Genomic DNA, 12,486 nt, shown 5'->3' with positions numbered 1-12,486 from the left:
CAAATAAGATTTAGTACGCTCAATTATATTTCAAGTGTGTAATATATGGACTCATTTACGGTCAAATGGATCGTATAGTGTAATTTATTCGGGCTTAATGCATTCATCGCCACTGTAGATCTTGGAGCACAAATTTTTGCATCGTTCATAAAAATATTTAAATACCTACATAGTTTACGTAAGAAAATATGTAATAAGTGTAAAAAGATTTAAGATAAAACCTAAAATAACGTACCTACCTACCTTTTATCTAAATTAAAGCCAAACAAGAAACATGTATCTAACTGAAACAAGCTCACATTAATAATGATAATTTTATTACGAGTAAATCTAACTCTATTCAGTTGTACTTTTGCCAGAACTAACAGTCGTACCCTTTTAGCTTGCCAAAACCATGACTATTACTTATGTGTAGGGAAATTTGTAAAATTTAAAACATACATGATAACCTTGCCTACAGATTATTCGAAAAAATTTAAAGTCACGAGTTAACTGAACGGGATCTAGCACCTTCAGATAACGGGGATAATCCAAACATGTATAGCAAAATTTCAAACACAGCGTTTACACACCGGCATTGAAAGATATCTAACAGACTTGCAATAGACCTTCAACGTTGTTCGCATAGATCTATAATAGTTCTCATACTGTGTATGTATGTTTTCCGGACGCTAGGAGTTCGAAAACGATCATGGGTTGAAAAACAAGTGCCAACACCAAAAAAGTTTATAGGGCAACATATTATAATTTTACTAAATCAAAATCTAGATCATACATAGCCAACAGCAATTACAGACTGAACTGAATTTATAGGTGAATATTTTGGCTATAATTTAAAAAACTTCAGTCACGCCTGTAATTATTTCCATGTTCAAATGATGGACACATGTATATATCAAGGTCTCGGTACAAATGACAGAAACAGCTTTTTAATTTATTATTAATATTTTATGTGTATCCTACGAACAGAAGACCAGTCATAGTTGGAAATAGTACAGTGAAGTAAATATTTTCATCCCAAAGTAACCCAATTTTAAGGCTAATACCTGTTTTCTGTACCTATTCTTAAGACATTTCAAAAAAGTTAACCTATGTGCTTTAAGACTTTTGAATAAAAAACGAAGGCGCAACATCACAAATTGGAAGAAACTAAAAATAATCTACTTCTAACGGATATCCCTTCGAGAATTATGTATATTTTTATTGCTGGACCAACTTCAGAGAAATCGACCAAAAGTGTTTTATGTAACCACGATGTTGGTTTTAAATTATTTTATTCCGTTTTTATGTGTAATTAAATGAAAAAGTTCTTATTTTTATTTTTTTATCAGACAATCCTACTACAATTTGATTGGACTACTACTACCTGGATTGAGTTATGCTATTAATAAATACACATACACCATCAGTACTGCTCTACAACAATCAACTATTTTAACTACCCGAGGAAACGGCTGAACAGATTTTTGTTTTTTTTTTGTTACATGGTAAGTTAATGTTATCCCGAATGTTCTTAGCTATATTTTATTAAAATCGGCTGTGCCGTTCTAAAGTTATGCTTTTATCAAATCGGATTAACCTTTCATAAGTTATTGCGACTTTTAGTACTTATTGAATATCGGGGGGTTTAAACGTTTAGGTTATAAAATCTAAGTTAGGTTAAAAAATATACTATTTCAACCAGCCTTGTCCCTTATGTGTTGGTAAGACTGGCTTGTATAATTGAAGCCAGATCATGTACTAGAACAATAGGGGCGTTGTATGTAGGTCGCCATTGCGGCAAATTGGTTAAGTGACTCGAATGCTGCTTTGATTCGACCTCTACGGGGCAAAGGTTAAGAGATTCGGGTGCCGCGGGTCACCCTTCAATACACACTCTGATCAAGGTAGTCATTTTGCTGGAAGTATGAGTTAAAATTGGTTCTATTAGATATAGGTTCGGATTGGGTAATCTAAATTGTGTATTGCAAAAGTAGTATTATAGCTAACCGATTTTTTTTGTTTGTTCTACGGCTTATGAAATTTCGGAAACAAAATATCTCTACTCCCTATTCTGCATGAACAACAACGTATGGCAAAGTATGGAACAAGTACTATGGAAAGGCGGTTTTCGCGAATTTTCAAGCATCGTAGATGAAAAGTTGAATGACCATTTTAGGTCTTACAATCAGATTCTCCCACAAAAAAGCTTTGAGACAAATATTAGAGTTTATGACAAAATTAAGCTTTTGAAGTAAGCGTCAATCGTCGGTATCATATCTATTGGACTAAACGGATTTTCATAAATGTATGCAGAAACGGCGTTGGTAATGAGTGAATTTCTATACAAAGAATACTGAATGCGATGTATCCGTTGAATACGATACCGAAAGGTGGATGCTTAACTTTAAGCTTCGCCAATAAAGAAGTAAATGTCTAGTAGGCAATTCACACACTTCACGCCACACACACTTTTTATCAACTCTTCTTAGAACGGAGTTTCTATTCAGAATTCGACTCATACGTTCAGCCACTGCGCTCAGCTAAGAATTACAATGTGTCGGCAGGTAAGATAGTATCGCTTTAGTAACATACACAACTCCTAAAACCATAGTGATAGAGTGCAAATTCTATCGTTAGACTCAAATGTTGATAGTTATTTCTTTTTTAAAAGCAGAAAGGTTTAATATCACCTGAGGATTGAAGTGTTAACTGTAGAAGTGCATTGATGCGGTGTCTCTATGTATAAGGCAATAAGGGTGAGAATTATGGTTTGGAGTAACAATAGCTTTACTTGTCAACACTTTAATAAATGCTGATTCAATGATAATATGGTCTGATACAAATAAAGGTATTATTTATGATGTCTTGTTGTGGTTTTGCAATACCATTTTGTATTATTTATTGGATGATCAATGAGCATGTACTTACTGGATATTAATTTAATACTGCTGATAGTTCAAAGTTTTTTTTTATCCGGTTTTAAGAAATATGAAGGTATATAACTAACTAACAACGAATACTGTTATATTTGTTTAAATAAACAACAAATTCTAGGTTAAAGATTAATAATGCTAATAGTTTGTCAAAATAATATGTTACTTACTTATTAAGTAAACAAATACTAAATAGCTTAGATAGTATTGTTTATTAACAAGTGGTTCATAAGAGATTAGGTTAAGGAAATTCAATAACAATGATAATATACATTATAAATTAGTAAAGGGACAAAATATTATTTATTTTAGGACCACATAGAAGATGTGTGATGATATAAAAGTATATTCGTGTCATTACTGAAAAAAAATATGTGTACAGTGCTATTTATAAATATTTTTTTAGAAATCGCTTATATTATTTTAATTTTTGAACTTTTTTATTATTCTGTAAGGATTAATCCACTCAAAAAGTTGAATGGAGAATTTAAAATACCTTTTAAGTACATGCTTTAATTTAAAGTAGGTGCCATCAGCACGCTACATGCATTGTCCCGTTGATCATTTATTTATTAAATTTATTTACCTACCTATGTAAAGCATGTGTTTTTAAATTAATTACGTTCTACATAGAACCAGGGTAACCTTGACCATACCACATGGCAACGCCGACCTATCAACACATACCTAAATAGGCTTTTTTAAATTATGTTTCTAAAACCAATTAGCATTGAACTCATTAATTACCAATTAGAAACAAACAAACAATTACACATGTGTACTGCCGTCGTTAGCATGCTCTTGATGAGAATATCAATCGACGGGTGGGCTATTCCATTCCGATACTAATTGGTACTAAATATAAGTACTACATAGTACTAAAATAGGTCGGACATTGAAGCTGGGAAAGTTACCTCTATGGTTGGGAAGATAAAGAGCCATTGGCTATCATGGTTAGGACATTATAATATAATAGGAAGAAAAGGAAGCGTGAAAGAGGCAGAATATGCATTAAAATATATTATGTATTATGATAGAGTGGAGTGAATGAGGGTATGACAGAGGATAGGGTAAAATGGCGTAACATGACGCAATGTTCCACCAACCCGCACGAGGCCAGCGTGGTGGACTAGGGCTAAAACCCTTCCTTCATTGGTAGGAGACCCGTCCTCCAGCACAGCAGTGGGGAGTTGGGGACGTGATTACGTGATGGGCTGTGATGATGACGCCAAGGCGCCCCTAAATAATGAGGAAGGATACGTATTCATTACAATGATGCGGTTGGTTTACATTCGGGATGGCTACAATTATACTATATTTTTTTGTAAATTGTTACTATCGTTTGAAATACATACATGTATACTTAAGGGACCAATACGGAACAAACCTCAAGAGGACCTGTTTACAAGTTCCTCAGAATCGTGGAATCACATCAACTAGTAGTATACAAATGAGGCGATTTCACGCCACTTCAGCCTTCCAAACGAAAGTCACCCTTAGTACCACATATTTTGAGTCCAATTGAAGAATAGATTAATGTAGATAAATGGGGTTGTCGACGAATGTTTAAGTATTCTCCATGTTTCGTAGTGCGTCTGACATTCTTTCCCGTTGTCAACCGATTTCGGCAAGTGTTGTAAAAGAATGCTACCAGAATGAATTTGGAACACTTCGATATTTTTGAACGTTGATCCTATTTGATAGAGTGATAAATTGTCTATCAAATCTGATACCAAGGTATGAAATTATTGAGCATTTGTAATTTCTATTCTAACACTTGCGTGGTTTACACTAACCCGTTGGGTTAGGGCTACCAATTGAAGAAAATCCCATCTTATACCCGTTGCGAAGGCAAGCATACTAACTTCCGCAGTCATAAAAGCAAGACCCACAACTTTATAAGTCCACCTCTAAAATACACGGTTAGTCCCGCTATGGTATGGTCCCGGTATGGCACCCTCTTAAAATACCTATCAAAAAGTCCCGCTATGGTACCCTTCAGTTTTTGGTACTGTTGTAAAGAAAAGTTATACAATGCGTTAAGAAAAAAATAGTATTAATAAAAAATATCTTTTCTTATAGGATACACGTACTAAACGTGTTCGGGCACTTTAATCGATAAATGCTGCGTAATTTTAATTTAATCGATACTAAAATCTTATTACGCTAGGCACTTGAGAGATCAAATCCCAAGAATCTAAGATAGCATAGACGGTAAGGGCTATTATCTAAATTAATTTGTGCGTTTAATTAATATACTGCATCGTTATAATCTCTGATAAAAATGTTGTTTAAGGTTCGTGAGAAGTATTAAAAGCCTTTTCACATAACTGGTCAAGGTATGGGTGTCAAAGATATTAGCAATCGTTAAGTTTGAAAAGCTAAACAGTAAAGTTATACTGCTAATGAATCTAGTAGTAATGTCTAAAAGATCATAAAATTTGCTATGCATGTGTGTATGATTTGATGATGCTTGTCAACAAAGATCTACCATTGCAATTTTACAATTACAGGAATTACATACCTACTTAAGAAAACCTTTAAGAGGAACCTCACAACGTTCAATTACAAAATACTTGGTGATAAAATAAGCTCATCACAGGGGCTAGCACGGGCGCAATTAAGACGTGACAAAAGTTCTCTGTCGCTCTTGAGGCTGCGCGTTTTATGTAAAAATACGATACGACATAGCACATACCACACAACAAAATCCAAAGCAAAGTGAATAAATATAAAGTTAGTTGTACAATTTACAAGAGTCGGACTGTATGTCCACTTGAGTGCAGAGATTAGGGGAGACTGACTTATTATTGACAGCAAAAGCTGTGGAGTCGATACTGCCTTCAACAGAAATACTTTTTGTTGCTTCATACAAAAAAAAATTGTTTGTTCCACTTTTATAGTACCTACACTTGCGAGCAATGAAGAAGTTCCAGTGACAAGGCACAATGGTTGTGTTGTGCTCACATGATATATGGCGCAAGCCGTATCGCTTTAAGAAATTATACAATACAATACACTTTATTTGCACCAAGAACAAAAAATAAAACAGTACAAGGAGGCGGCCTTATTGCTTATAGTAATCTCTACCATACAACCTTTGGATGGAAGAGACTGAGTCTATATGATAGTTGTGGTGCAAGTATAGTCAATACAATAACCCCCTTATTCATAGAGAAGTTACAATACGTTTTAACTAATAAACTGTTTTGTCCCTCTCCGACAAAGAACAATTTGTTTCTTGACAGAGAGGGACAAAACAGTTTATTAGTTAAAACGTATTGTAACTTTTCTATGAATAAGGGGGTGAGTCTTTAATAATGAATTTCTTTTGCCAAAGGTTCATTGGTCACGATTTTTCGGGCTACTCCATACAATTGCTGTTCCGTAAATCTCAGAAGACAGAGTGCCCGCCAATAAAGTAGTCTATTGTCCTCCAAGTACTTACTCTTACTGGTTTAAAAGGAGATATTTATTCAGTTATCCTCTACAGTTTTCCATCAAAAGCTAAGAGAGAATTCGATGGTATATTTTTTTGAATTTTTTTTTCTATTTATTGTACGAATAATAAGGTAGAGTATGCTTAAGATAATTATTTAGAGAATATTATTCTTACAAAGAAACATTATAGGCTCAACATACACTATATCTTCGGGAGTAGAACTACATGGAACTACTAGAACTGTATGGGTAGGTACATAAACAATCTATAACGTGTGTTAAACCAATAAATGAAACAGCACTCCATATAAACTAACAAATGCTTTTAAAAATTAACAAGCACTATATTGAACCTTTCTTTGAGTCAATGACTTAAACCACCGGAAGTCTATAATATTTTCTATCCACCTCGAATATAGATGATTGGCTAAGAGAATACACCCATCTCTTTCATCGTTCAAAAAAGTCGGTTGCCAGAAAGAGAGGGCAGGTGGTCACTTAAATGCATTTCACGTACGCGGAAGTGGGAATAAACTCCTGAACGTTCGTCCAGAAATTATTAATCGGATGCGTTCGAAAATTTAAGTGTGTGTTGATTTTTTTTATTTGCGTGTCGAATTATCTGATGGATGCTGGCTGCTTATTGTGTATTTTGGGCACTTCCTCTTTGACTTTATATTCATTCATTTGGGTCGTTTGTATTTGAAAAGAAGTTTACATGGTGCGTTACCTTATTGTTCCAATTTGATGATAAAATAGCAGTAGGAGGAATAATGTAAAAATAAACAACACACCAAAAAACTATTCTTCTTTATAGGTACATGGCATATTTGCTATTTATGACCAACCTGTAAACATAGGGTTGTATAAAAAATATGAAGGTAAGTACCTATCTAGTAATGTATACGTAAGTTACCGACTAAGAAATGTCAATGAAGTGGAAACAGCGAAATAAAGTAAATTATAATTTAGCAAACAATGGTGCAAAGTGAAGTTTATTCACATTTTATGCAACCAACTTGTGATAAATAAGTAAAACACCCTATTTGCAAACAAATGCATTTATTAACATTTACATGGAGTAGAAAATGGCGGCAGACGTCCGGAATTTTACTGCTTATCGTGTTTTTGCGACATTTATGGAAATAAAATAGCAGGAGAATCCGTAACTAAAGTTAAATATATTATTATTACTATTACACGCATGATTAGGAAAGTAATATAATGTAGGCAGTCGAAGTCCCAATATGTATAATATTAATATAGTGAGATTAGAGAGATACATCCATTTTATACAGGGTCGAATCCTATAATTTAACAAACTGCAATCCAACGTGATTCAAAATTCAAAGATAACTTTCAATATCTTTATCTATTTAGGTTTAGGTAAGTATTTAAGGTCTCTCTCCACTCTTATAAACTTTATAGTCATGAACAATATCTTTTTAATTTTCGTTACCCTCCAAATTATCTTTTCCATCAGCGGCGCCTGCTTAAATATTATTTTTAAAAACGTAAATGTCAAAAAAACAAATGCCTAAGTAATATCCGTATGAATAATTTCACCAGAAATAACAGTGCAAAGATAGATCACTACAAATGTTTTTCAAAAACAATATTAGTATTGCCAAGTAAAAAAAATAAGTGTTGCCAGCCAAATCTCCTGAAAGACAATATGAGACCGTTGTCTTGTCGTCGGTATTAATTGAAATTTATTGCGTCTCTTCTTTGATTTCTGAACGAAAAATGGCGCTAGTTCCACGCCCACTTGCATACAAAACTGAACCCTGTATACCTTACACAAACATCATTTTCGACTGTAGCATTTTGAATCCAACGGTCAATCCTGATTGAAGTTTGACGTCTGAGTTATGTCACTGTAAATGGGGCGGTATGGTGCAGTGATAAAGATGTAATTTGGGTGCAATTGGGCGTAGTTTATTTTATTTGTGGTACGGCGGACAATCAAAGATAATGCTTGCTGCACTCATGTGATTTTGTTATTGAATTAGATTTAATGGGTAATCGTAGGATTGTTTGGTTTAAACAGTGGTAAATTGCATGCGTGTGTACAATTTTCAAATTTGTACAAATGCGTTTCTTTTTGTAGATTAGTATACCTACTCCACGGGGAAGAAAACTCATTTATAAACAAATTTAAGTACCTATGTGATGATTATTAGTTCAACATCTAAAATTGCTAATTAAACTAATTACTTACATAAACCCTTTTCTGGTAGTAAAATGTCGCGTAATATATACAATATGTATATCCTTGTATTGTATAGTAGGGGTAACTTTAGCTACCGAAGAACTAAGATTCGGAGCGCTGCAGCCCTTACCATGACTCCACGAAGGTACCGAGTGCAGGACAGCTCTCGTTCATTTGTTGTCATGCTAAAGTAACCCTCCAATGCAGTGATACAACTGGCACACACTCAGTATGCCATGAACCGCGCTGCGTCAATCATACCACCGTTTCCTTTGCAAAAGTGATAACTATTATTGGTATTGGAGACGATCTACCAGGAAGTGAGAAGGAAATGGCAATAATATTACTGTCTATTGTCTCGCTCCTGACCTATTACTTGGACTATTGATAATATAACTGATATTGTCAAACCATGCTTACATTGCAATGGGTAAGAAGGTTTTTTTTTTGCTTTAACTCTAAATTAATCATGATGAAGAAGTAGTTATCACGTAAGTGTCGGAAATTATAAAGATTCTAAATTTTTGCCGTAACTTTTTTTTTTATGTTGCCGTTTAGTGAATCTGGTTCCTAAGATTAATTGCCGGACTCTATTTAAATAGATTGATGATTCTGGAGCTATATTTTTAAGTCGTTATGGTCGGAATTTATTTAACTTCAGTAATATTTAGCGTGTTCACTATACGGAATATTAAAACCCCAAATTAAATACCTATACAAAAATATCACGTACATAGGCAATATATTTTTATCCACCATCAATGCTAATAAGTAATTACATAACACAGGAAGTCTCTACATTATGTCACCCGATAGACAACGAATAAAAATATCTAACAAATTTAATTCAAGCCGTGTATTTTCAATCTATTTGAGGAATAAAAACTAATGTTATCAGTGACATACATACAAAATAGTCCATTCAAGGCTAGAAATATTGGACTCTAACAAAGTGGCAGTTATTATTCTGAGGACTGTAAGGATATTTTATAGTTTTTATGGCGTTCAAAAATAGAATATCCATTTCCAATCACGTTCAGAAACTCAACGTAAAGATAGAAGGGCGCCCGCGTACAAGAACCTGGCTGTTTAGAATTACTGCGACGAAAATAGATGACCGGTGACAATGGAAAAGGAACGACATTAAATATTTGAAATTTTAATACTTTTATTTCTAAACGGTTGTCAATGACTGTTTCTAATTTTACCGCCAAAACCTAAAGTTATTTTTTCTTATAGATTTCTTAGGTTTTAGCTGTTACAGAACTGAACTTTAAAAAAATTGATAACCTGAATTTTTCAAGGAAGCGTGAGAACATAATGTAGTTTTAGAAGTTCCATGCTATTTAATGGTACAAAAATAGTACATTACATTGTACATTAGTCATCTGACTGATCTTAGTTCTAAGAAACTTCAGTGAGCCACTACATTTACATTTACGATGTATTTGTTTCCCACATTTTTATAGAGGAAATGTTTCTAAATTGAAATGGTCGAATTTCTTAATTTCTCGAAGATTCCTCGTTAGCAATTTGATCTTACATGAAAGCGGGCCGTATCCCCGCCAAAAAACTAAATTTCGATGCTTACTATCTAATAAGTAATTATTATTTTGATATTAAATTTGTTTCTTTTTAACCATGAAAAGGGCTTTGTTATGATTTTGACAAATACTGATGAATGAAAGGAGTAATTGACTGATTGGAATTCGTTTATTTAAAATTTAATTCGCAGTGTGTAGATTTGATCAAATAATTATAGCTGAGAACTCAGTTATAATTATTTTATCAAATCTGGTTTAGCCTTTCAAAGTGCTATCGAGGATATTTATACACTCGCGAGCAATTAAAAAGTTCCACCTGAAATTGCTGTTCCATATTATGTCACTGGAACTTTTTCATTGTTTATGATCTCATAATATTAATCAATGAAAAAACTCATTTTTTATAGGTCTACATCTGAACTAAATGTAAGAACAATTCTTTTGGGGAAGCACTTTACACAAACTATTGACCATATTTTTTTCTTTTGAATTTAGCAACATGTGCTGTCCGTTCCATGGTGAGATACAAATGGACGCACAACAACAATTATGGAAGAAACATCTTCATTTTGGTGTTTGGGTAATTTTTTGTTGAATACTTCTATGGAACCATGTGTTTTGGATGGAACAAAAATGGCATAGACATTTTAACTATCAACTAACAATCTATGACTATTGTTTGTATAACGTATTGTTAACGATTTTATGACGTGTACTTATAAAATACAACTAAAAAAGTATATTTTTTTGAAGCCATTTTATATTCAACATGAATTATCAAAAATAGAAAATGAGATTAATACTTTTAATTGGAATACAATAAATTTCTATTTCACACAACACATGGGCCAGGTACATAAGATTTAATGTACCTACATAATTCTATTATAACTTTTTTAGTAATGGAAAAATAACATAATAGACGTAATTGAGGTATTACTAAAATATTCAACATAATATAAAATATTTTTTTTAAATACGTATGGTAGTATCGACTCCCGGTTTCTCTGTTCCATGAGCAACAAAAAGTTATTGTTAGTCACGTGTAGCGCGTTATGCGCTTCGAATGCTAAAGGGACCAGGTTCGATTCCCGCCCAAGACTTCGGGTGTCCTCTTACCGGGGATGTGTTTTGAATACTATTATGTACCTATGTATTTTTGGTAAGTTGTTTTAAATGTCGTAATAATAATTACATGGTATAAATAAAAAAGAAAATGGAATGATCACATAAAAGCATCAAAAAGAGTTTTTGATTTGATTAGCCGCCTTTACATACCAATAGTCAGGTCAGGTTCTTTTGTCGATAAATAGATAAGTAATTTATAATAATTTGGCAACTTTTCAAAAGCAATCATATTTTCTACGAATCGCCCGTATCGAGCCAAAATTATGCTTGTTTTCTTCCCGCCGATTGAAACAGACAGATCGTAAACAAATACACCAAAACTGATTACGTTTAGTACATAAGCGCCATGTCTATATTTAATTATATCTTAAAATAACACTGAAATCTGCTTACCAGTTTCTTGGAATGAGCTGAATCCCGGCTAAAGAACGCATCCGCGAATTATGTCCCAACTGTCGAAAAACCGAACAACACTACACAGTCAAAGTCACAAAAAACAGCTGTCAAATGGCACAAAAAAACAGCACTACGTTCTCCGTAATTGAAAAAAAAAGTCAAATTTTCCTGAAAAGCCTCGCGAGTTCGGATACACGACCGCTCCGCGCGAGCTTTCGAAACCGACTGAAAGCTTTCAGACAACTGCGGCGCGCGCGCATCTTTTCTGCCCCAACGCGACGAATCTTTCCATCTCCCTCTCGCTCAAGGCGCGTGCATCCACACAGTGATAGTGCTATCTCGCTCTAACGCACTGTCACTGTGAAAATTAATGAAAATGCGTGCGTAGCGACGGTCGTCTTTAATGCTTTGGACAGTTGCGTAATGAACCCGCTCAATGATTTATTTTCATCGTGATTGATGTTTGTTTAGTCTTTTTTGGTAGGGATATGTTTTGATTTTACTTATTATAGTTTATTGGACAAACCTAGAGATAAGTATTCGATTCTATTTGAGTATAAGGTCATGCGTAATATTTATATTTTACTTATTGTTCTCGTACTCAAAATCTAATAATTTTACCGTCAAAATTAGGATTTCATAAGCATACTTAGGTTAATTATACATTGTACAGTATAATAATATTAACGTTAAATTACAGGTTTATTTTACTAAAAATGTAGGTAAGTACTAATTATGATTATCGTACACTGTTATATCAAAACGGCAGGGACCAAAATGCATACGAAGGATTAGCGTTGCCGCTAATCCGAAAACAATAACCAGAAATAACTGACTGTTTAATTGAAAG

The 12,486-nt window shown here is 33.6% G+C and overlaps 1 protein-coding gene across 2 annotated transcripts in view; it reads right to left on the bottom strand.

Annotated features, from left to right (window-relative positions):
• The window catches only part of LOC105381484 (fibroblast growth factor receptor homolog 1), a 55,267-nt gene extending 43,417 nt beyond the window's left edge, over positions 1–11,850 (bottom strand). For both annotated transcript variants that reach the window (XM_048622042.1, XM_048622043.1), the window contains exon 1: positions 11,634–11,850. The gene's annotated coding sequence lies outside the window, so the exon portion shown is untranslated. The remainder of the gene's footprint in view (positions 1–11,633) is intronic.
• Positions 11,851–12,486: the final 636 nt, after the last annotated feature.

This window comes from Plutella xylostella, chromosome 7 (assembly GCF_932276165.1).
Source record: "Plutella xylostella chromosome 7, ilPluXylo3.1, whole genome shotgun sequence".
NCBI classification, from domain to species: Eukaryota; Metazoa; Arthropoda; class Insecta; order Lepidoptera; family Plutellidae; genus Plutella; species Plutella xylostella.
This window is presented reverse-complemented; position numbering and strand designations above follow the sequence as displayed.